The sequence below is a fragment of the Cervus canadensis genome, chromosome 4 (assembly GCF_019320065.1).
Source record: "Cervus canadensis isolate Bull #8, Minnesota chromosome 4, ASM1932006v1, whole genome shotgun sequence".
NCBI classification, from domain to species: Eukaryota; Metazoa; Chordata; class Mammalia; order Artiodactyla; family Cervidae; genus Cervus; species Cervus canadensis.
This window is the reverse complement of record NC_057389.1, coordinates 81,625,204-81,647,578: the sequence shown is the minus strand read 5'-3', so window position 1 is coordinate 81,647,578 and position 22,375 is coordinate 81,625,204. Positions and strand designations below refer to the sequence as shown.

At 41.3% G+C, this 22,375-nt stretch overlaps 1 pseudogene; it reads left to right on the top strand.

Annotated features, from left to right (window-relative positions):
• Positions 1 to 14,303: 14,303 nt before the first annotated feature.
• On the top strand, positions 14,304 to 14,399 carry LOC122441107 (annotated as a pseudogene).
• Positions 14,400 to 22,375: the final 7,976 nt, after the last annotated feature.

Genomic DNA, 22,375 nt, shown 5'->3' with positions numbered 1-22,375 from the left:
TTCCAGCTGTGGGTCTGTGGTCAAGTTCATCTGAGCACATTAAGGCCACGGGCACAGACCACAAACCCCGGGCCTGAGACAAGCTGTTTGGCACCCACTGGGAGTCTCAGAAACCCAAGCCTATGGCACAGCAGGGGAGCAGGAAGGGGGAGCAAGAGTAAGGGGAGGCTGGTCTCCCGTGCCCTGTCCACATCAGGGCGGAAACCCTGCCAGGATCAACAGCCTGCCTCCTGGCAAAGCCTCTGCCGGGCTCCCTCAACACTGTGGTCACCAAAGGACTGTGTTTTTCCTGAGATGTGGATTTTGAAAATGACCTCCTGAGGTCTGGCAAACAACTGAGTTCTTAGAGGAAAGAGGACAGGGAGGTGACGCCTCGCTCCAAGGGGGTTATGAAAGCGGAGCAGGCTGTTACCGCATGGGAACAGTGCTACGGCAGCATCAGCGAGTGCGCAGTGTTCACCTCCACGGGGCAAACCTGCAGCCAGGGTGTGAAATCAAGTCACAGAAATGTGCACCCCCAAAGGAGGCCGCTGGGACAAATTCTAAAATGACACTATTCCTCAAACCACTTCACTTGGCTCATCTCTGCTCTCCTCTGCTTGAGCATGCACACTCATCACCTTGCCAGTCTCCTGCCTCTGCTTCCTGCCTGTTTTCCTACTCTTTGTCTTCTGTCCTCTCTCGTGACCTTTTTTTCTACAGAGGAAGCTTACCTTTACATATGCATGCTAAGTCACTTCAGTTGTGTCCGACTCTGTGACCCTATGGACTGTAGCCTGCCAGGCTCCTCTGTCCATGGGATTTTTCAGGCCAGAATACTGGAACAGGTTGCCATGTCCTTCTCCAGGGGATCTTCCCAACCCAGGGATCGAACCTGCGTCTCGTTCATCTCCTGCATTGGCAGGAGGGTCCTTCACCACTAGCGCCGCCTGGGAAGCCCACCTTCACAAATGTGCTGTGTGTGTTCAGTTGCTTGAATCATGTCTGACTCTTTGCAACCAGTGGACTGCAGTTCACCAGGCTCCTCTGTCCATGGGATTATCCAGGCAAGAATACTAGAGTGGGTTGCCATGCCCTCCTCCAGGGGATTTTCCTGACTCAGGAATCGAACCCTTATCTCTCGCGACTCCTGCATTGCAGGCAGGTTCTTTTTTTTTTTTTTTTAATTAATTCATTTATTTTTTCAGTGGGTTTTGTCATACATTGACATGAATCAGCAATAGATTTACATGTATTCCCAATCCCGATCCCCCCTCCCACCTCCCTCTCCACCCGATTTCTCTGGGTCTTCCCAGTGCACCAGGTTCGAGCACTTGTCTCATTGCAGGCAGGTTCTTTACCCACGGAGCCACCTGGCATGCCCACCTTTACACATACTTAATTATGGAGCATCTTAGCACTTGGTGCATTTTGATCCACAGCAGAGAGCCCCAGTCAGGCCCTGCATTTTGCGGGTCCTGCCCTGGCCATCCTCTGCTGTGCTTTTCTCCATGCAGCGGGCAGTCTGCTGGGTCAAGAGAGCATGATGACCCAGAGCCCTCAAACCGCCAACCGCAAACATGGTCCCTGGATTTTCCACTCCATTAGCGGCAGACAGCTTCTAGAACCCACACTAGCTGCTTCCCTGTGTCTTTCCTCCAAACTTCATGAGGCCCTGGGGGTAGAGGGCAAGGGGAAGGTGTTTGTGAGAAGAATGGACAGAACATGGACATGTGGACTGAGGTGTTCACACACTTGCCCAGAGGGTCTCTTAAGCAGCCAGGAGTTGGCTCTCCCTGTGTATTTGTGTTCTAGGGCAGGATCTCGGGGACTCTGAGAATCCAGACTCCTTCCAAGACATTAGGAAGGTATACTTATCAACTTAGGATGATAGAACATATTTTATTCAACAGCTTTTAGCTTGATGTATAAAACTAAAATAAGATAATATGGAACAAATCTATTTGTTCTCTTGCCCCCAACCTTGTAAATATGAGGGGGTGGGCCTGGACTCTAGTATCATGTGTGGGGTTTGTATTCACTCAGATTTATCTCCTTTCCTATGAAGACTCATAAACTGCCTTGAAGTAAGTGAAAGATATGCGGAGTGGTTAGGTTGGCCTCGATGACACAGTAAGAGGCATGAGCAAATCCCAGCTTGGAATTAGATTGGCACCTTTTTTTTTTCTGCCTCTTCAATTCTTCCAACCTGAGCCCTCAAAGTCAAGATATTCCAAAGGCAGATTTTAAAGGGCTTTTTAATATTTTGCTCACTGTGCTTATCTGAAGTGCTACTAACTTCACAAGGACACGCTTAAGGAATTCTTTACTATCATGTCGGTATTTCAGGAAGATTTGATTGGTTCTGACGAATTCCTTGACTTCACAAAGGAGGTACATATATTCTGTACTGTGGAGACTCTGAATGAACTTCCCTGTACTGGTTGTGAGCTTATCCACTGTTGCCTTTAACCCCATACTGGAAGTGGAACTTGCTAAGCTCTAATGCTAAGTCGTCATGATGGACTCACAATAAAGAGCAGTTTGATAATATGAAAAGGTTACTGTCCAGTGTCACTGTGGGAAAAGTGTTTCCTTGACACGAATTTATACTTGAGTAGAATGGTTAAGAAATATTTTTATTGATTTATGAGATGGCGGTTTGTAAAAACTTTGCACCACATAGCTTTTTTAAGTTGGCAACAGTGCCATTAAAAAATAAGCAGGCTGACTTTTCAGTCCACACGCATGCTAAGTTGCTTCAGTTGTGGCCAACTCTGTGCAACCCTATGGACTGTAGCCCACCAGGCTCCTCTGTCCATGGGATTTCCCAGGCAAGAATACTAGAGTAGGTTACTATTTCCTTCTCCTTAAATGTCATATATATAAAGTACTTATTCACACCTATACCCATGCACAGATTTGATCTGAGTGTTTTGGGTAGGATACTCAAAGATCTAACAATTAAGAAAAAAGTGTTTTCTCCAACCCCACAGGCTTCTTTATTTCCCATTCATGAAATGTACATATTTATATATATTATATATATGCTTTGAAGGTTCATCCTGAAAACAGGAAACTTGCCTTAATCTTGACCAGCTTTAGACACAGTGAGACATATTCATTTTATAGTTCAGAGAAACTGGTAAAATGTCAGACAAGCTTAAAACTGAATTCTGACCAATCCAGTGACTAACTATAAAGCCTCAGGAAAAATCCTTCAATTTGCTGAAAACCTCATCTGTAAAATGGGAGTAATGATTATTACTACCTTATAGATTATTCTGAGAACTACATAACAGCAGACACATAGAATACTTGACCTACTACCTGACTCATAGCAAACAATAAATGATGGATGTATTTGTAATATAATTATTACCATTGCTTTTTTTAATTAGTTCCTGAAATTCACTTTTATAGAAGTATATCAATTCTGCAAATTGTCTACCAGTTTCTTCCAAATGAGTATCTGGAGTACTTTATTTCAAAACTGGTAATTTGATAGATTTTTGTCAGCTTCTGACTGCTTCCTCTGATGAGGTCAGAACAAATGGCCCAGGGTTAGTGTAAGTTCCTTGCCTATACCTATTCTTCTGGCTACAACTTAGAATATAAAAGCACACCCTCAAAACAACAGAGAGCTATAAAAGGCTCATATGAAGTTGAGAGAAGCTCTCAACTTCTAGTGGGACAATGTGTGCATTTCTAACACAACTGAAACATTTTAACTCCAGATTTTAAATGCTTTCCCTAGTGGCTCAGCAGTAAAGAATCTGCCTGCAATGCAGGAGGTGAGGGAGCCCTGGGTTCAGTCCCTGGGTTGTGAAGATCCTCTAGGGAAGGAAATGGAAACCCACTCCAGTATTCTTGCCTGGAGAATCCCATGGACAGAGGTGCCTAGTGGACTGCAGTCCATGGGGCCGCAAAGAGAACGACAGGTCTGAAGCGACGTAGCACACAGCACCTCACATTTCACCAGCTTCTAACAAGCCCCTCTTTGTTGTCGTCATTCAGTCGCTCAGTCGTACCCCAACTCTTTGCGACCCCACGGACTGGAGTACACCAGGCTTCCCTGTCCTTCACCGTCGCCCAGAGTTTGCTCAAACTCCTGTCCATTGAGTCCCTAATGCCGTTTCTTCCCCCAAAATAAGGGCAACATCGCCATCTACTGTTTCCATTTCACAATCACTGAAGAGAAATTGCTCTCCACAATGTAAAGCTGGGAAAACTTCTCTACCTTATAAAAATAATAAAGCAGTTTCTATTTCAATTTCCAGAATAAACTCCATTTCCCCGAGATTCACTGTTTGAAAATCTTTTGTTGGGGCCTAACGGTGGCTCGATGTTGACAGCGGATCTTGGCTAAAAATTTAAATTTCTTCTCTCGAATTTTGTACCACGTGTCTCTGTCTTCAAGCCTTCACCCTCAACTTAGTTATACTTAAAACTGACTAATAAGTGGCAAATCATGTGTGGTTTGATACCTCTGCCTTGAAAATTGGACTGGGAGGTGGGAGAAGCCGGAGAAATTTTGAGAAGCCAATCCTGTGGTTACTGCTCAAAAAATAGTTATCCTTGCTTGACAGAGCTACTTAAGACCTGGGAAAAGTGGAGTCAGCTATGTAGATCAGCTCTGTGGTATCCCAACCCCAGACCCTCAACCTGTCCCACCCCACAGACAGCCGACAGCCCTGTCATCTCCTGGATGTCATTTTTTCCTGTGCTTCTACCATGATTTATTACTGCATACCAACAAATGGCTAATACAGAGCTTTTTATTAACTGTAAAGTGGTTTTGGAAACAGTTTGTATGAAAGGCACGTTGCAAAATCAAGCCCTAAGTACTGCGTGAAGCTGGAAAAGAGGTACCCTTTCTACATTTATGTATGTACTGGTCTAGCATTTTATTTTTCCATCACCTCACTTGGCCCTGGGAAACATCTTTTGTCTTGGAATGGCTCTCTTCCACACTTTGGTGTTAGTTCAGTTTCTGGTGAACTGTTTCTGCCCCTGGGTGTGTTCCTCAGACACCAAGACTGCAAGATTCCTGTGTAATAATGTGGGAAGGGACAGTTAATTTTCCACAAACAATAAAACATAAAGTGCCTTTACCTCCTACCAGGATAAACTGCACACCCCTCACAAAAAACAAGGACCCCAGTTTGCATGCTGGGCAGGAAGCAAGATGATTTAGAACAAGTGAGGTTTTTCTCATCTTTGGAAGTATGTTCATCTTCACCGCCAGCCTGGATTCCAGCCCTCAGATTTCAGCTCTTTTTGGGGTCGTTTCCCTCCTGGAATTGGGATCAAAGTAGACACAACTCATGGCCTGGCCAGGGTACACCCCTGGGGGAGGCGGCTGGGTTTACTTTAGAGCAGGCAAGGGGTTTTCCAAAACTAAAGTTACTGGGAAAAGCAGGAGGGAGAGCATTCAGAAAAAATGCTGTTAACACCTGATGTGCACTTCTCCCCCAGCTCCTCCCCTGCTGCTCACAGTTACTCACAGATGTTTAGGAACAGCCTCAGTTAGTCAGTCATTTCAGTCGCTCAGTCGTGTCCAACTCTTTGCGACACCATGAATCGCAGCACACCAGGCCTCCCTGTCCATCACCAACTCCCGGAGTTTACTCAGATTCATGTCCATCAAGTCGGTGATGCCATCCAGCCATCTCATTCTCTGTCGTCCCCTTCTCCTCCTGCCCTCAATCCCTCCCAGCATCAGGGTCTTTTCCAATGAGTCGACTCTACGCATGAGGTGGCCAAAGTACTGGAGTCTCAGTTTCAGCATCAGTCCTGCTAATGAACACCCAGGACTGATCTCCTTTAGGATGGACTGGTTGGATCTCCTTGCAGTCCAAGGGGCTCTCAAGAGTCTTCTCCAACACCACAGTTCAGAAGCATCAATTCTTTGGCGCTCAGCTTTCTTCACAGTCCAACTCTCACATCCATATATGACCACTGGAAAAATCATAGCCTTGACTAGACGGACCTTTGTTGGCAATGTAATGTCTCTGCTTTTTAATATGCTATCTAGGTTGGTCATAACTTTCCTTTCAAGAAGTAAGCGTCTTTTAATTTCATGGCTGCAGTCACCATCTGCAGTGATTTTGGAGCCCAAACAGCCTAGGTAACCTCCACTTCTATAGTCCCTCAACACACGAAGCCACAGAAGCCTCACCTCAGCGTCTCTGATTCTGGTTCAAATGGAATTAAAAACACAACATAGATTTTTTCTTATGTTTTGACTCCCTTATCTCATTTATCCCACCCCTTAACCCACCCTCCTGGAGAAGGAAATGGCAACCCACTCCAGTATTCTTGCCTGGAGAATTTCATGGACAGAGGAGCCTGATGGGCTACAGTCCATGGGATCTCAAAGAGTTGGACACAACTGAGCGACTAACACACTTAGCCCACCCTCCACCTTGGGCAACTGCTAATAAATGATCTCTGTATCTATGAGTTTGTTTTTTTTTTGTTGTTTGTTTTTTTGGGTTTTTTGTCTTGTTTTGGTTTGTTTTCTTTAGACTCTATGTATTACTATCCTGGGGTAATTATAAATTAGGCTCATAGATAGAGTTTTTTAGACTCCAAAGCAATTCCAGTTGCAAATTCTGGTTATAGGTTGTTTTTTGTTTGTTTTCCTTTATTCATTATGTCAGTATATTCACCTGGAGTCAGGAGTTTGGACAGATCAACTTCCAGATCTCCTTCACAGTGGGAGGCTCTCTAAGATTGTCAACATTTTCTAAGAGTTTCTGCTCACACCTTGAGTGTGCCATGAACTTTGTCTGCTGTCCCATGTGACTTTAGAGGTCCTACAACTGAAATGCATATTGAAAATATACTAAAAATGCCTTCTGGGCACTGTGGTTTCAACATTTTTATTCTCCACCTTCTTTTAGATATTGGCCCAGTAATTCCTTACTATTCAGCATCTTGCTGCATTCATAAATACTTTTTAATATTTCATCGTGTATCTTTACTTTTTTTCCACTGGAAAGGTGGATTTAAATACCTAGCTCACCTTATTCATTGAAATAGGGACCATTTCAGTTCGAATCAATAGTTGTTATAGTAAATATGAATTTTATAGGGTAAGTTTCTTTGCTCAACAATAGATACAAATGTTTCACTTGCTTTAACTAGCAGGAAAAATAAATTATTAATGCAGTGTATGTAAAGCCACTCCCTTTCCTCCACTGGCTAAGAATTTCTTCTTTGCCAATTCAGTTCTAGGACCTTTAAATTTGCAAAATTGAGACAATGAATAAGGAAGAATGAAAGGCTTTGAAACATGTTTGAGTGGTTTACATTGGAAAGGGCTCAGAGTTACTAGCAATAGAAAAAAATTCAGAATCTGAGAAAGAAGGGATGAAAATATAGTTTCTGGGATTGGTCTTGGAGTCAAGTTAAACATACAGAGAAAGGGGGAATAAAGGCTTCCCAGGTAGCTAACTAGCCTCTGAGATAGTAAAAAGATATACAGAAAGATAATCTTAAAAGCTTTTACTGTGTTTTCAGAATGAAGGAGCTCCTAATAAAGTCTTGAGAGCTCTTAGAAGAGAATTAGATTGTTTCTCCAAAAATTAATTAGATTTCAGAGTGATATTCCTTCAAATGACTCTCTCCATTTAATCTGTTTTACAAAACTACCTGGGTTTACTCTGATTATGTCATGTGCCTGACAAGTGTTCATTTTTAATGACAAAATAATATATAAAATTCAAATAGCATAATTTATCTAATAATTCCAAAATTTACTGAACATTTAGAATGTTTGTAATTGTTAAAATATTGGAGTGAACATCTATTTTTTTATTATAACATTCATTTCTAACATGAATGTTCCTCTGTCAAATCTTAACAGTTTTTGACATTGTTTCAGATCTTTTGCTTTTAAGAAAAAGAAAATTTAAAGATGTGGTAACAGACCCATTCTTGATAAAATACTCCCAGCTCCCTCCAAAAGATGATCAGTAATGTGAATTTGATATTATTCCTGAATGTACACTTTAAAAAATAGATGCATGCATCAAAAAGCAGTATGCAACGTTATTTAGCTTTTAAATTTTTTCCTAAATGTCATCATACTGTATGTGAGCTTTTCTGATAATATTGTAGTTTTGAAATTTAGTCATGTTGATACATGTAACTCTAATTCATTTATTTTAACTTAGATTTATTATATTTTACCTATCATTTCAAGATGTCTATAGTGAGAAGATTTTCAGGTAACCAAATCTGTAATACTACTAGCAATAAAAGTTCTCAGCATCTTCATATACAATTTTTAATTTCTTTTCCATTATGCTTTCAGAGGAAAAAAAAACCCAGGAGCAAAGTTTACAAGATAAACATTTTTATGTTCAGGGCCACCATTTCCATTGTAGAATTGTGTTCACTAAGATCCTTTTGGTAGATTTTGATTAATATTATCATATAGCTTTCTAAGACAGTTGTAAAAATAAATCTGACTCACTACAAACACATTAGCATATTTGATCATCATGTTCAGATATTTTCTAATTTAAGTAGTTTTAAATGGCACTTCAAACTTGCTTTAATTTGTATTTCTTTGAATTTGCACTGGGAATTTGCACTGGAAGGAACATTTTTCCTGGATAAATATTTGCATTTCCTTTCTTGTTATAAACAGATATTTAAAATTTCTTAAGAGATCTTTATATTGGCTCAGCCTTTTGTGCTCTTTCTAGAAAACAGCCACTTCTACTTGAATTGACTATTTCTCAATGGCCAAATAGACACTTAGGGCTTCAGCTAGAAGCAGCAAGAAATAACTTCTCGACCTTCAAAAGCAAAAAACAGAGGGGGACCCTTCAGTAGAAAGAACTACTACAAAACCACCCTGCATTGTCATTACTGTTGAGGTAAAGTAAACAGAGCCACAAATGAAATAAAACAGATTGCAGGTTTAATTCAATTTAACAAAATCCATTGAGAATCAATTTTGGGCAGGAACCATCTGTCCTGAGGCAAGGAGGAGATAAGGAGCTTAGTCTTCAGTGTATGGCTGGAGAAAAAGGAGGATGGCCTAAGGAAAATAAAGACAGACACTGCTTTCTGGTTCTTTGCCCAGCCCCGTAAGACAGAAGGACAATAGAAATGTAAAAGGGAGACCGACTATTGCTCTGAGGGGGCTAGATGCCTCTCCTAACAACCAGTGAAGAAGGGAATTCCGCAGTGCTGGTAACTTGGGTCTGAGCTGTTCTGACCCACACCCAGCAGTAGAGCTGTCCTCCACCGAAGTTTCAGATGGCAGCAAGCTGTAAGAAAGCACTTCAGTCTGGGGGCCTTCCTAGAAGCTTTGCACCCACTTGGTTGAGTGTCTGTGTGACATAGATTGGTGATGGTAAGGAGTATTTACCGTATTTGCCAGCTCGTGGACTAAGTGTGGGCTATTTTTCCTACCTCAACTTTCTGCTTTGATCTCTGGACCTCTTCACTTAGCAGATAGCCCCTCTGAACACCAGCTTGGCTTTCAACTTGGGTTTAACACTTTTATCTCTGCTGTCATTATAAATGGTTCATAGATTAATGTCTATGTGCACATGTTTCTAAATAATACAAAAAGCTTTCCTTTTTATAATCTTCATATGCAATAATTCATAATCTAAATAGGATTTTTGGTTCTCAAATAGACACGGAGTCATTAGAAAATGCTTTTAGTTGTAATAGGGGAGGACGTTAATGAATGAGAAATTTCCTAACCCCTCCCTACTACAAATTACTATAAAACAGATTACAGCCCTCCACCTTCATCACTACCACTCCTCCTTCAGCTGAGTCACAAGGAAACTTGCATTCCAGTTGTGAACCGTGCCCTTAACAGGCGATTTGATGACTGAAACAGAGTGCTGCTGGCACTGACTATTCATTCTCCATCACTGTCTATCATGCACAGATGAATAAGAAATGAAAAAGAAATGCATTTATCTTTTAAGTGGAGCAATTTGAATTTGACTCAGTTTGGAGAAAGATGGAGAATTTTGTAACCATTCTTCCTTTTAAGTTGACACTATTAATGTGCACAATTATGTTTGTCAGCGCCCTACTGAAATGTGAAAATGTGGTTGAAACAGTTTTTAAATAAAAACATAATGACCTACAGCGGAGAGCAATTACAAAAAAATTTTTCAGCACTCAAGCCAAGTAATGGACCTTCCTCACTGGCCCTAACTGAGCCTTTAGATACATGCCAAGTACAGCACACACTCTACTTAATTTCCTTTGCTTCAACTCTCATTATAATTATGTTTATCTTAAAAATCAATGCCAAATTGGCTTCCTTAGATGTTGGCCTTGCAGTTTAAAGAGTTTGTATAGTTCCTAAGATAGTGTAAATTATCTACCACAAATATCCCAAACCATTTGGAGGGGGACAGGCGTATGAGGTTTTACTTTTCATACGGTTTAGAATTATGACTTAAAAAAAAGTTTCTGTGGTTTTCCCTTAGAGTGGGCACCAGAATTTAGTTTCTTGGTTTTTAACTCAGTCATGACTCATTCTCTGAGACCCTGCTTCTATGTCATCATTTGGGGCAATATTTCTTTATCCTGCACATGCTTCTCGCAGGCACATCAGGATGGTACATCTGTGAAGCCCAGTGAGCTTCTCAGGACAACACTATATGAAGGGCTTTGAACTAGGGATCAGAAGACCTGGGTTCTGTTCCAGATATGCCCCTTACGAAGTCAAAGCCTGGGTCATGTAGCCTCTCAAGCCTCAAGTTTCTTCACCTTTAAGATGCAGATGAAAATATCCACTTCACACCTCCCAAGGTGAGCAAGGATCAAATAAGACCATGTGATAGCTTTGTAAACACTAAAATATATTTCTAAATCTCAATCTTTGGGGAAGCCAGTTATGTTGTAGTCTAGAGAAAAATATTGGTTAGCGCTCTTTCAGTTCCAAGTACTTAAAGTATAAACAGGATTAAGACTAACAAAAATATATTGGCTCAACAGGCAAAAATGAACTGAATTTCAAATACAGGCATACTTTGTCTTATTCTGCTTCACCTCATTGTACTTCGTAGATTCTGGACTTTTTACAAATTGAAGGTTTGTGGCAACACTGAATTGAGCAAGTCTATTAGTGCCATTTTTCTAACAGCATTTGCTCACTTTTGGACTCTGTGCTATAATTTGGTAACTGAAACTCCAATACTTTGGCCACCTCATGCGAAGAGTTGACTCATTGGAAAACACCCTGATGCTTGGAGGGATTGGGGGCAGGAGAAGGGGAGGACGACAGAGGATGAGATGGCTGGATGGCATCACCGACTCGATGGACATGAGTTTGAGTAAACCCCGGGAGTTGGTGATGGACAGGGAGGCCTGGCATGCTGCGATTCATGGGGTTGCAAAGAGTTGGACACGACTGAGTGACTGAACTAAACTGAACTGAATATTTCAAACTTCATTATTATTATATCGGATAAGGGACTTGTATCTGAGATACATAAACCCTCTTTTTTGTTGTTCAGTCACTAAGTTGTGCCCAACTCTGCGACCCCATGGACTGCAGCATGTCAGACTCCTCTGTCCTCCACTGTCTCCCGGAGTTTGTTCAAATTCATGTTCATTGAGTTAGTGACGCTATAAACACTCTTACAACTCAATAATAAAATGACAAACATCTCAATTTAAAAATGGGCAAAGGATCTAAGTAGATATATCTCCAAGAAAGCAGCCAATAAGCACAAGGAAAGATGCTTGACATCATTATCCACCGGAGAAATGCAAATCAAAACCACAATAAGACATTACTTCACACCCACTAGCATGGCTAGAATTTCAATGTCAAATAATAGTAAGTGCTGGCAAAGAAATGAGAACACTTGCTGCTGGTGAGAATGTAAAACAGTGTGGCCACTTTGGAAAACAGTTTGGCAGTTATTCAATTAAACAGAATTATCACATGATCCAGAAGTTCCACCCCGTTATATATTTATATACACAAAATAAATAAAAGCACAAATCTACCCCAAGCATGTATATGAATTTTATAGAAGTGTAACTAACAATAAGCAAAAGTGAGAACAACTCAAATATCTATCAGTTGACGAGTGGGTCAATAAAATGTGGTTTTTGTGTACAATGGAATATTATTTCACCATAGAAAGAAATTATACATGTCATATTATGAATTAACCTTGAAAACATTAGGCTGAGTGAGAAGACACAGAATACCATATATTAATTATATGATTCCATATATATGAAATAACCAGAATAGGCAGCTCTGTAGAGACAGAAAGATGGTTGCTAAGCATGGTTGCTTAGGACTGGAGAGAAGGGGAGAAAGGGGAGTGATAACTAAAGGGGATAGGGTTTCTTTTTGAGGTGATGAAAATATCCTAAAATTGACTGTGGTGATGGTTGTACATATCTCTCAGTGTACACTGAATTATACACTCTAAATGGGTGAATTGTAAGGTATCTGAATTATGCCTCACTATAGCTGTTTAAACAAAAATAGTAGCTTATGTACTGATCAGTCGAGTGTCCAGGCCCACTCTCAGCCATTCACAGCTCTTCCTCCATCTGTCGGCTTCTTTACTTGGCAGCAGAGATGACGACTAGTGGCTCCCAGCTGGGCTTTTACCACTTCCTTTCCCAGTTCAGGCTGCCATAACAAAACATGATGGACTGGGTGGCTTAAACACAAAAATTTATTTCTCATGGTTCTAGAAGTTGGGAAGTCAAAGAGAAAAGTTTCAACAGGATTCAGTTCCAAGTAAGGACTCTCTGGTGTGCGAATATGTTGGGGGTTTGGAGAAGAACACATTCTGATGTCTCTTCCTCTTCTCATAAGGACTCTAATCCTACAGGATTTGAGGTCCATCTTATTTAACCTTAGTTACGTTCCAAAAGGCCCAATCTTCAAATACATTAGAAGTTAGCACTTCATCGTACGAATTTTGGGGGAGGCATAGGCATCCAGTCCATAAAAACTCCTTTTTCAAGTCTAGGTGAAAAGCACACTTTCCCCCCAAGGGGTTAGCAAACCCTATGACTGCCTATCCTTGGCCCAATTTCGACCATAAGCTTGTTTTTGTAACTAACACTTTGACTAGCTAGGCCAGAGTCAGGTGTCCAACTCAAAAGCCTCAGGCGGGTTAGTCCCACCAAAACAAGATAAGACAGGAAAGAAACTATAAACTCTCATCAAAGAAAAGGGGCAGAGTGAGGCCAAATGCTAATGCCTACTCCACAGTGCAAGGCTACAAGCCAGGGAGCCTGCATGCCAGGCTTGGGTGGTTCAGAGACCACTTCTGTAATCAAGGGTAAATCATTAAACCTCTCTGTGGCCTTAACATCACCAGACCAAAGCACTGAAGACAAGGGGAGACAAGACGTGAAAGCCCTTAACGATCAGAAGCCTCAGAACTGGAGGGCTAGGAAGGAATTTAGTGATCTTCTTACTTGACAAACTAAAAAAAAAAAAAAAGATCTACTCTAAAAGAAGATGTAAGACAGCCTGCTATGAGAATCAAAATGGCTTTCACATCACTAGACTTGAGAAAGAAATTTATTTGCTAATTGTAATAACTTTAAGCATACCACTTCATCTCCCTCGTTCTCATTTTATAAGTTAAGTCTCAACAATACTAATACTACTAATAACAGATGTATTAGTTAACTACGGGCTTTCTTGTTGGCTCAGATGATAAAGAATACACCTGCAAGCAGGAGACCTGGGTTTGATGCCTGAGTTGGGAATATGCCCTGGAGGAGGGCATGGCAACCCATTCCAGTATTCTTGCCTGGAGACTCCTCATGGACAGAGGAGCCTCGTGGGCTACAGTCCATGGGGTTGCAAAGAGTGGGACTTGACTGAGCGGATAAGCACAGAATTGCACAGCACAATTAACTAGTTAGGGAGAATTCCTTCACAATGTTGATTACATCATCACAATCTAGTACATTTGAAATATCTTGCAATTTTAGTTGTCAATTATACATCAGTAAAACTGAAATTTAAAAAAAATCTCATAACTATTCTTGAGACTAAATGTGCAAATGTAGCACACTTTACAAAAGCCAAAAGTGACATATTCAGATGCGAGGTTATTGGATTTGAAACATAAGGAAATTTCTCTGGAATGTTAACATCTCTAGGGAGAGGAAATTGAGTATAAAATTTTACCTTTTTGTAGGTGGTCTCATTAGTGCAAAGCTCTGGACTTAGCTCTGGACAAAGTTCTTGAACCACCCCGCACCCCCATTACACCATTTTGAGACCCTGGACCTCTGAGAACTCCAGTTTCCTCTTCTATAAAAAGGGGATGACAGTGCTCACTTTGGTAGCACATACACTGAAACTGGACCAATACAGAGATTAGCAAGGCCCCTGTGCAAGGATGTCAGGAAAACATATTCTTCTATTTGGAAAATAGATAAGCAACAAGGATATATTGTACAGCACAGGGAATTGTAGCCATTATCTTGTAATAACTTTTAATGGGAGTATAATCTGTAAAAATACTGAATCACAATGCTGCACACCTGAAACTAAAACTGTAAATCAACTATACTTCAATTATAAAAGTGGGAGTGGCAATTCCTACTTGAGATACTCTAAGATTAAATAATGACATAAAAAGCCTTAAATCTAGTGGGTATTCAGAGGTCTCAGCGACTCCTTTCTCTCATCTATGTGACAAGAGCAGAGTTGGAGTATCCTGCAATAACTCTATCCCAAATTGTTTCCCAGGCAGTTCAATTACTCCGCCAGAGCCCACGTTAGTCTAAGAAAAACAAAGTTTTCTATTCTGAGGGAGACGATAATGTGCTTAAGGAAAAAAAAAAAAAAGCATCATCTCGGCTCCTGAGGGCAGGATCCAAGACTTCTTCCCTTCTCAAAAGAGAATGAAGTAAACGTTCAAGTCACAGACGTCATTGTCGACAGGAGCCACACGAGGGAGCCTCTGTCAGAGAAAACACACATCCTGCAGTTTCACACACCCTCTCGCGGGCAAGGCACGCACCGCTCAAATATAACCTCCGCGGGGGGGAGAGGTGCTCGCTGCCTTGTGAGACAGGGTCTCCACGTGAGGTGAGCTAGGAACCAATTGCCCGGTGGGGCGGGGTCTCCACGTGAGGGCGAGGCGCGCGTTGCCTTCTGGGGCTGGGTCTCCACGTGAGGGAGAGGCGCGCATTGCCTTCTGGGGCTGGGTCTCACGTGAGGGAGAGGCGCGCATTGCCTGGTGGGAGGGGGTTGCTTCGCGCCCAGGGGGAGATCCACCTTGCTTCGCTCCTGAACCGCAGAGAGCTGACGAGATCCTAGCCAGTCAGTCTTCAGTTCGCTCTGATTGGCGTTTGATAACACTGAAGTCAAAATAAGGACGAAAGATCTTTTTTAAACTATTAATAGAAAATACGTTCAGGTTACATTATTTTTTTTTCCCAAGACACTCGTCACCAAATAATGGTGAAATTGGAGAACTTCCAAAAGGTAAGACCTAAGTCACAATGACAGTTATATTGACTGGACGAGAGGGGACCCGAAGAGAGGAAAGAGGGAACGAGGAGAGGAAGGCAGGCGGGTGGAGTCAAGATTTCTTTAGTTGGTCTGCACCTGAATTTGGTGTGACTCAGGTTAAGCAGGAAACTCCCCTTCACTTAGGATCCTGGGATTATGTCAGCCCTCTGTCTTACCGTCTTAGAAAAGAACCTCTCGAAAGACTGCAGGTTTAACAACAAATGAGGATCTGCTTCCATTTGTGTATTTTTCGACACAGTTTTCTCAAAACAGAGGGCACCTGTGGGACCGAAATGTTCAATAATCCTCAAAGAACAAAAGCCACCGAGAAGCATTTAAAGCGCGGTTAAGATAACAGCCGGTGCCTGGGCTTGGCCAAGGGGGTGACTAATTTCTTAAGCAAATACTTTGGCACCTAACTAAACACTGGCTCCTTTTGCTTTTGGATTTGAGCTTTTCACCCTAACTCTGTCACCCTCAATCAGAGTGGGCTGGAGCTCCAGGGCTGCCCCTCCACGCTCACCCCCAAAATGGCTTCTGGCACAGAGCTTGGGTGTTATATCGCTGGGGTTGACATTTTAAAAATATATTTAAGGAGGGTGCCTTTGCCCAGCTCCCCAGCCACAATCATCCTCCCTCGCTATTCTCTGCTTCCTCCCCTTGTTCATGAGTCTTCTTATTTATATTTGTTGTTGTTTAGTTGCTAAGTTGTGTCAAACTCTTTTGTGCCCCATAGACTGTAGCCCTCCAGGCTTCTTTATCCTTGGGATTTCCCAGGCAAGAATACTGGAGCGAGTTCCCATTTCCTTCCCCAAGGGATGTTCCTGACCCAGGGATGGAACCTGTGTCTGCTGCATTGCAGGTGGATTCTTTACTGCTGAGCCAGCATGGAAGCCAAAGTATTAGAGATATAATAACCAATAACCACTTATTAAATGACCCCTTCTTCAAATAATTATAGCCTAGCGATTAGTATGAAGGAGACTAAATTACTGATGCGAAAGGGTAGTTATTGTAGGTTTGGCCTAAAGAATTCAAACATATAAGAAACATCTTATTCATATCATTACTGTGTAGTTGTTACCATTAGTTGTAGTTGTTAGTGGTAAACCAAATCACCCGTCAGGAAGCTCTGGTCCTAACAAAGTTCCATGCCTATAACTTCATCCATTCTCCTGTCATCAGCAGACTTCCCCTTTATATAACTTATTAATTATCTCATTCAAAAATCCTGTATTGAAACCTTTTATCTGCTCACGACTAAGATAAGCCACTGGAGATAAGAAACTGATTACATCAATTACTCAATCTAATTGGGAAATCAAATATATAACAATGCCATGGGCCAAGAAAAAAGATGGGAGGGCTGCAATGGTTTGGCAATGGGATGTCAGAGGAGTTTCACAAAGAAGCTGTCTTTTAAGCTGTGTCATAAAGAGCAAAATTTGCCAGTTGGGAAAAGCCATCTGTAATGTTTACATAACATTTTCTCACTCATAAAGTTTGTATGAGAGCATGGATTTGGGAGACACTTGGTCCTTAGATACTTGACAAGATAAGGCATTGATGGCAGATGCTGTTTCACAATAACAAAGAAATTTGTTAATTTTAAAAATAACTCAGCACTCTCATTTAGTTCAAAAATGTACTGATACCATAGTATCAGTGAAGAAGTCAGAATGGAGTAAAGTGGGAAAGAGAAAGGATGTGAAAATCCCTTAGATTTTAGGTGGGTACTTAGAATGTCCACCATATATTCCTAATAGTACCTATCAGTCAAGGTTAAATGCAAAACAATTTACATGGTCCATAGGGTTCATAAGATAAAAAACAAATCAGTTCTTTTGCTTATCATTCACTTCATTTAATCAGACATTCAGCAACCTTCAGTTCAGTTCAGTTCAGTCGCTCAGTCGTGTCCAACTCTTTGTGACCCTGTGAATCGCAGCACGCCAGGCCTAAGTGCGCATTAAATTGTAAGCCCTGCATAAAGTCACTGCGGTCAGGGTGCTTCCACACTGGTGTGAAAAACAGAGCAAAGAAAGCAACTCCAGTGCAGGCAACGAGGCTATGGCAGGGGCAAGTGGATTAGCATAGAGGGGTAGAGCAGAGGAGGGACCTCCAATGTAGCCTTATGGAAACAGAAAACTTCCCATAGCATATGATTCTGAGCATCATCTTGAGTAAGGTCAAGGACAGACCAGGCAGTTAAACTGGAATGTTCAACTGCAAGGAAGCAAAAGCCCTCTGCAGATGGTTAGTCTGGCAGAAGTAGATCGCTCCCACAGGACAGTGGGAGCTGAAAATGAACTTAGAGGTTCATTTTCAGAATGATGTAATTAATATGGGAGGCAAAGAGACAAGTGAGAACTATATGATCTTTTTATATTGTCTTTTTGGTCAGTCCACAAAGTTTGGGTCTAAGTTAGAGGACTGCTAAGTCACTTCAGTCGTGTCCGACTGTGTGCGACCCCATCTCTGGGATTCTCCAGGCAAGAACACTGGAGTGGGTTGCCATTTCCTTCTCTGATGCATAAAAATGAAAAGTGAAAGAGAAGTTGCTCAGTCATGTCCGACTCTTCGCGACCCCATGGACTGCAGCCTACCAGGCCCTTCGTCCACGGGATTCTCCAGGCAAGAGTGCTGGAGTGGGGTGCCATTGCCATCTCCAAAGTTAGAGGAAAGAAGAGAATAAAGATTTGGACTTAGTTTTAAGTGGGCTTTGCTTGGGTTTGCTGAAGAATTAGCATAGGAAACAGTGCAAAAGATACAGAGTCAAGGAATGCAGCTCTAAAGTGGTCCCTTAATTCCTCAGGAATGTATCCAACACGTTCAGAGGATATGGAGGAAGATAGCCTTCAGTAGAGAGGAGCCCCAAAACTTGGTCCACATCAATACCCAAGGAAGTCCACCTCTACCAGGTGAGGGAATTACTCCTCTGCCCTGGCTTTATAATCCCAAATGGTTTCTTCTCATCATGTTAGAGTTAGAGCAGGCTTAACGTTGTGTGGCTCCCAGTGTTGGAAATCAGAACTGAAGTCATAGCAAATCTATTGGTAGAACAGAGATAGAGATTTGAGTTGTTTAGAAGGAAAACATCAATAAGATCAAGCGACGTATTGTGCTAGGGGGTGAGCAAGAAAATAGTCACTCATGGTGCTGTGATTAACTGAGTATCATTTTATTTCTAATTCAGGAGAAATGGGGGAGAAAGAGCTTACATCAACTGAACACTGTCCATATGCCACTTGTTTACATAATTTATTTAAATCTCATAACCCCTCTCTGAAGTGGACAGTATTATTCTCAAATAGAATTGAAGAGCAAGACTTTAGAGGGGCTGTGATCACAGTAAATAACAGTCAGGACAGGAACAGGGGCCAGGGTCAGTTTCCCTGGAAAGCCACATTTACATTTTGATTTCTTCTCACCAGACAACCTTCCAGTATATCTATACTCAACTTCCCTGAAAAAAATATGGCCTCCTGTAGTGACCAGAAAATAATATTCCTTTCACTGTACTATACTGGTGACTTTCTTAAATTTTTTTTTTTTTAAGTTCAAGAGATAGCTCCTTGAACGGCTATTCCAGTATTACAAGTTCATGCAACAGAACATGTCAGCTCTCTCTCTGTGTAACCTGAGCTAATGTGCAGCTTTCTGCCAAAGAGCTAGTTCTGTGGCATGGTTTTAGAAATAGAAGAGTATCTTTGATGTTTTGAAATAGTTAAGCATGTTGGAGATAGGAGTGTGACTTTTCCTTTATCTCCATATTGCTATTTGCAAGATAGTGATACCTTTTGGAAACTAATGAATATTTCCATGGATTTATATCTTAGAGTGTACTTTTCTGGGATTAAGAGAAAAAAAAAAGCCTCATATTTCATGTGGTTTAGGAAGGGGAGAATTAAATGTAGAGAGCATTGTTTTTCTTTTTATTTCTTCAGCCATGACACCTGTGAAAATTAATGAAGGTGATAAGTAAGTCCAAGTGTGTTTCTTCTAAGGATCAGAAACAAATCCAATCAAGAAATGAGAAAAAATGTGATAAGGAGAGGAATATATGAAGTGAATAGAGTTTGAAATTATAAAATCATGCTCAAATTGCTAATAAATTTCAATACATAGGAATTAACATTTAATGAAGGATTATTAAAATTGACACAGCAAGAAATAGAAAACCTAAGCAAACTATAACTGTGAAATAAAATCAACATAATTTACATATTGCTTCTAAAGAAGATTCTAATCTCAGTGATATTTTTGGTAAATTATTTCAGTGGATCAATAGCTAATTGTCATGTTGGGTTCCAGATCCTGAATCTTATCTTTAACTCATGTTCTAAACAACCCCTTTATTCTCCTGCCACATGCATACCCTTCCCCAAACTTGCTCAGCTTCCTGTTTCAATTTCAGATCCACCCATGGCCCAAGCCAGAAACCTTGATGTCTTCATCATCTCATCCCCTAGTCTCTCCACCTAACCTCATTACAATCCTATTGCCTTTAATTCTTTCTCGATATGATTTCTGAATCTAAACTCTCCTTTTAATTCTTTCTGCTACTCAACTTGATTCAATCCTCCTTCATCCCTGACATCTCTCTTTAGAACTATTTTAACGACCTTCCATCTGATACTGATACCACCAGTGCCCTCTGGCTCCCCTACTGTAGCCCAAAGGTAATGGATGTCTTCTAGAGAAGTTAATTCTGTGTTACACTTTTTAAAACTTTGGGGGGCTTACCATTGTCTGGGCATGGTTCAAGGGTAACAGAGTGATCTGCTGAGAATTGAGTGCAACATAGTTGGAAAAATCAACCAAACTGCTTTCAATTAGAAAAAGTATAGTACTCTGTTTTGGTGAGGGAAGATTCTGTTGCCATTCTAAATGCATTTCTAAATGGCTATATTTCTTGATATTATAGGAAAAGCAGACTCTTCTGTGATGTGGAGCCTATTAAAACAGCTTTTCTGCATTTTCCCACAAGCCACGAGGACCCATTGTCAGGAAAAGGGGAAGGGAAAGAAAGACTTGTTCTTGTTCTGGGTTGGGGGATTTTGCCCCCTGGAATGGGCAGGGACTGGGGTGGGAGTTCTGGAGAGATACTAGCCTAAGGAGTAACGAAAAGAGGGGGTGTGCAAATGGAGTTGTTGCAGACTAGAGAATCAGGAATCCTCTGCCAAATACCCTGTGAACAGAAAGTTTGAGGCTGGGATGGCTGTGGGACTGCTGGGCTAGGGTAGAAGGTGGGGAGTGGATGGAAGTCAGGGATGGGGGTGAAGGTAGAGGGGGTGTGGAAACGTGGGGGTAGGGGGATGGAATGTGGGGAGAGGGTGGAAGGTGGGGAGAGGAGTGGAAAAAGCTGGGAAGTGGAGGGTGGAAGGTGGGGAGTAGGGTGGAAAGCAAGGAATGGAGTGGATATTGAGCATTTGGCTGCAAAGCTGGAGGGCCTAGTCAAGGTGTCAGTGGCTTGGGTTTGACCTACAGAGCTGTTCACCTTTGAATCAACCTCTGGAACTTGGGCACACCAGCACCTGAAGTAGGCAGTCATCAGTGTAGATCAAAGAGCTGAAGCAGCCCTTCCTTAATTTTCTGAGCTACTACATAAACCCAAGAAACTCAGGGCACTAGTTGCCAACACAGCTCCCCCCCACCCCGCCCCCTCCCCACCTTTTTTTTTTTTTTACTACAGTTGTTGAACTACTGATTGATTTTTTTTTTTTCAATCAAAAAAGCCATATCAAAGCCATAGAGCACAATATGCCCTGACAATCTTACCTGAAGAATCAAGTCAAGCCTAACGAGGCAAACCAGAGAGAAGAAAAGGTAGAGACAGAATTCTAATGATACTGAGTCCCTGCTTACACAAACTTGAATCCCTGATCTCAATTGTCGTCCTGGACTGCTTTTTCTGTTAGTATGCTTTGGGTTCTATTCCTACCACTAAAGATGATCTAATACAAATAGAAAACACTCAGAAATGTGGGAAAATGGTCATTATCTGAATTCACAGCTAAGAGGAGATGGAAATAAATGTACTCTGTAAGAAACTCGATAGGCATGGGTAAAGGATAAAGGGAACCATAAAGAAGGGAGGGTTATACTGAAAAGCTGTGTTTGTGAAGGGGAGGAATTTCACTCAGAACAGAGACTGGCAGGAACAATTATATTTTAACAAACCCTCAAGGTGATTCCAATACACACTGAAGCTTGAGAACCACTGTTCTCAATACATAATACACCTGTTTCAGTATATAATACACCTGTTATTCCCTACTGTCAAATCTCTGAAAAACATCAAGTGTGAAGTTTACATCAGCAGTGTTAAATTCACAGGTGCGTATACAGTAAACAAAGGATTATCTTTATTGATGGAACAGCCATAGAAAAAGACCTGAAAGCGATAGGTCATACTTCTGAGATTAGTACCATGTAACTAATAGGAGGTGCTTATTAAAATCAACAGATTTTAAAATTCAGAAAAAAAAAAAAACAAACCTGACTTCCATTCTTCACAATTCCGTTTCCCAGAAAGAAGAGTGAATGCAAGACTTTCATCCATAAAAGCAGTCTTTCTCAATCCATGAACCTTTCTTGGAGTGTAACTTTCCATCCTACCACTCTCCACCCCAATTCCCAAAGAGTCCTTGCCATCTTTTAAACATCTTGACTAGTAACACTCCTAGGAAACGCAAAGGAGTTTTCATGGCTTAAGCAAACATGTGCGCTTGAAATAAAAGTAACCTGTGTTATATTGGTCATACAGACAAACTCCTAAAACTTGCTCCTTTTCAAACTATGATGACCTCCTTTAAAAATGGCTTACTTGGGACTTAATTTTATTTAGAATGTAAAAGAGCAAACATACCTTATAGCAGT